The sequence below is a fragment of the Dipodomys merriami genome, unplaced genomic scaffold (assembly GCF_024711535.1).
Source record: "Dipodomys merriami isolate MVZ:Mamm:240054 unplaced genomic scaffold, mDipMer1.0.p SCAF_18, whole genome shotgun sequence".
Classification (NCBI taxonomy): Eukaryota; Metazoa; Chordata; class Mammalia; order Rodentia; family Heteromyidae; genus Dipodomys; species Dipodomys merriami.
Genome location: NW_027203159.1, coordinates 12,909,752 through 12,913,964, shown reverse-complemented (window position 1 = coordinate 12,913,964; position 4,213 = coordinate 12,909,752). Strand labels below are relative to the sequence as shown.

The 4,213-nt window shown below is 37.8% G+C and overlaps 1 pseudogene; it reads left to right on the top strand.

The window, feature by feature from the left end:
* Nucleotides 1-582: 582 nt before the first annotated feature.
* On the top strand, nucleotides 583-1,992 carry LOC138829960 (BTB/POZ domain-containing protein 10 pseudogene; annotated as a pseudogene).
* The last annotated feature ends 2,221 nt before the right edge of the window (nucleotides 1,993-4,213 follow it).

The following is a 4,213-nucleotide window of genomic DNA, read 5'->3' as shown; positions in this document are numbered from 1 at the left end:
GCCACCTTCCCAGCCTTTAGGATATTTTTGTGCCTGTCCAAGGGCTTGAACCCACTTTGTACTTGGCTGCCTTTGAACTCTATCCTCAGCTCTCAGACTCATGAGTAGCTTGGATTACAGGCATGAGCAACCAACTCTCACCAAACATTAGGATAAAAAATATTTGTAAAAAATTTCACTTTGGGAGAAGAGGCTGAAGAGCAGTCCTTCAACATGCCAGGGGCAGCTCTGGGTAGGCGCAGCCGCCCAAGTGGTTGACTGGTAACCAACCACCCAAGGAAGGATTCCGTTGACCCAGCAGGGGTGGGAGGGGCGGCAAAGGCATTACCTATGCGGCTCTGGGTTTGATCCTCAGTGACCACCCACAGAGACTACAGAGAAGAACCATGTGCTCCGCCCCTTTCCTGTCATCCTGGGCCATCTCAGAGACCGCCTGAAGGGGGCGCATCACAATAGCGCAGTTTATTAAACTTGCTGGACGTTTCTACAAGAGAAGGAAATGGAATACCTACAGTTATAACTGGGTTATGGGTGCTACATGTGTGCTTTCAGAGCAGTAGTGTGAGGAAACTTGAAAGTGGGATGGCAGGACGGCCTCATCCCTATGACAGTAACTCCAGTGACACAGGGAATTGGGATCAGAATGCATAGTAGACCTGGTAAACTTTATAACCATTCAAGTATTCCCTCACGTGTTGCTAAAGGAGGAATCAATGACACCAAAATGAGTCTACATGGTGCTAGTGGGGGACATGAGAGACCAAGAGATAGACGAAAATCAAGTGACGGATCACGAGATTCATCTCATGAAAGAACAGAGTCTCAACTCACTCCTTGTATTAGAAATATTACTTCTTCAACCCGACAGCACCATGCTGAGGTAGAAAAAGATCATAGTTCTTTATGTCCAAGTAGTCCTCGCCCTCAAAAAGCTTCCCCAAATGGTCCATGAGCAGTGCTGGCAACAATAGCAGACGCAATAGTCAATCAAGTTCAGATGGCAGCTGTAAGAAATCTGGAGAGATGGTATTTGTGTATGAAAATGCAAAAGAAGGAGCCTGGAGTATAAGAACATCAGAACATGTGACATTAATAGTGAATAACACTAGATTTGTTGCAGACCCATCCATTTACACTGCACAGCTTAATACAATGTTGGGCAGGATTTTGGGTCTGGCCGAGAACATAACTTCACATGTCCCAGTGAGAAGGGAGAGTATGAAGTGGGTGAGGAAATTGGTTCCACAGTGTTTCGAGCTATCCTGGATTACTATAAGACAGTAATTACCAATTGTTCTGATGGCATATCTATTCCTGAAATGAGAGAAGCATGCGATTATCTTTGTATTTCTTTTGAATATAGTACTATTAAATGTACAGATCTCAGTGCCCCAATGCATGAGTTATCAAATGATGGTGCTCGTCGACAATTTGAATTTTATCTGGAAGAAATGATTCTCCCTGTTGGCTAGTGCCCAGAGTGGGGAAAGAGAATGCTATATAGTGGTGCTTACAGATGAGGAAGTGGTTGATTGGGATGAGGAGTATCAAATACAAATGGGAGAAAACATTCACAAATTATTTATAGCACAAAATTATATAGATTTTTCCAGTACATTGAAAACAGAGATGTGGCCAAATCAGTTTTGAAGGAAAAAGGTCTTAAGAAGATTAGGTTAGGAATAGAAGGTTATCCTACATACAAAGAAAAAGTAAAGAAAAGGCCTGGAGGCTGCTCAGAAATCATTTACAACTATGTCCAAATACCCTTTATTTGAATGTCCTGGGAGAAGGAAGAAGGAAAGAGCCGGCATGTAGACATGTAAAAAGTATATCCTTCACCAACCTGGCAGCAGCTATTGCAGACATTCCCCCGGACCAGCTGGTAGTCATGCACCCAACTCCACAAATGGATGAGCGGTCAGCCTTCCCATTCAACACACTTCTAGCAACAGTGACCTTGATCCTGAAGCCCATAATCCAATGCTATGATGCTGATGATCCTTGAAAGCATAGCATGCTACAGTTCACAATGAGGGTGTATTCCTCATTCTGCACTGCAAGGCCACTTTTCTTTATTGTGAGCTGCACATATTTAGGATGTTGCAGTGTAGGTTTTTTAAAGACAAAACATAGCCAATTTTTTTAATGATAACAAGTTTAGCATACTGAGGTTCTAATTACAAAAACTGTTTACCAGTAGGTTTGTGAAATTGGTTCTTTTTATGGGGGACAGTCCATTTTCACACACACCTAGGTCTTTTCAGAAATGGTGGAAATTGGCACCTGGGTATTTTCAGTATAGATTGATATTCATCTCACCTCAGATAAAATGCAGAATATTATGTAGTTGCACTTTATAAATGGTGGTTAAATGGAACTGTTCAAGCCACTTTATAGTTGTGATGCACAATATAACTTAAATAAGTGCTTGTATCAAATTATTCCTTTAGTAAAATGTGCATAGTTTGCTTGTGATAAGCAAAAAAGTGAGTATTTATCTTGGGCTAATTTGAATGATGAGGGTGAAATTTGATGCTCATATCTTATCAGTTCAAGTGAGTCAAGTTCAGAGAGTGAACTTTAGAGGTAGGTGGTTCATTATCCAGTCTGCCTTACACTTAATGTGTTCACGTATTTTATTAATGCTTTTTCTTAAAGAGTTATGAGATAGGCAAATGAAGTGTTTGCTCTTCATTTAATAAATGTTTGTAAACTCAAGTTTTTCATCAAAAGAAAATTCTATTGTTTTCATGTTAAAAATAATTCACTTTGCATATTATGTAGGATTTCACTGAATCTGTAATTTTCTTTGGGTAGCCTGGAGTTTTTTAAACAATATTATTATTCTAATCCATGGTCATATATTTTTATTTTTATGTGTATCATTTTTGTTTTTATAAATATCAAATCATTTGTTTTATTTAATCACAGATCATTTATCAATGATTTATAAATTTCAGTATATTTATCTTTTCCCTTCTTTGCATATTTTTGCATATTTTATTGGTTTTGATGTTAGTATGCATTGGACTGTTTTCTTAGTTTCCTTTTTAGGAAGTTTGTACTCATCATGCTGACGTGTTTGTGTGCGTGTGTGTGTGTGTGCGTGTGTGTGTGCGTGTGTGTGTGTGTGTGTGTGTGTGTGTGTGTGTGTTTGTGTGTGTGTGTGTGTGTGTGTGTTTGCCAGTCCTGGAGCTTGAAATCAGGGTCTGGGCATTTTTGCTGAGGTTTTATTTATGCTCAAGGCTAGTGCTTTACCACTGTAGCTACAGTTCCACTTCCAGATTTTAGTGGTTAATTGGAGATAATAGCCCCATGTATTCTTCTGTATATATATGAACTCGATACCTATATCAGAAAGAATGCCATTGTTCCATTTGATAGGAAATGGGAAACCTTGGAAAAAATTATATTAAGTGAAGTAAGCCAGACCCAAAGAAACATAGGTCCCATGTTTTTCCTTATTTGTAAGAACTAGTATATATATATATGTATATATATATAGTTATTATACTTATATATATAACTATATATATAAAACTATATATATATATGACCATATACGATAATAAGTGAAATGAACCCTAAGATAAGGACACAGTGTTTTTTTTTTCTTTCTTGCTATTGTTTGTTTTTTAACATATTTATAATGTACTATGTGAATTGTATGTTTTTGCCCATGGTATAACCCCCATTTTCACTGTATTTGATGACATTCTAATTTTGGTAGACGAAGGGAAAAAACAAAAAGTTTAAATAGGGATACAGGTTGACTCATTGTAACAATGAGATGTACAAGACACTACGTTGAAAAACGAACTTTACAATTTAGGTGGGGGGTGGGGCATAGTTGAGGTGGGAGGGAAGGGATGGTAGAGGAAAAACAAAGGATGAGGCAACAATTCTTGGAAATGTACTAATGATCTTACTCATATAACTGTAACTCGTCTGTACAATATTTTTACAATAAAATCTTATTTCAAAAAGTCAGGTATTGAGTATATTTCTTCTTAAAGACTGTCATTCCCTTCCTAATTTTATTCCAATTGTCTCCTTTCCCCAAAGTTGTATAGTTTATTTCCAACATAGTGTCTAGTGAGTATCAATTCTGAACTGGTTTACCCTTTGTCACATCATTTGTGTGTTTCCCCTTCCTCTTCTCAAATCAGATAAACTTATATACTATACAAAGGGTAAAGAAATAAAAAAA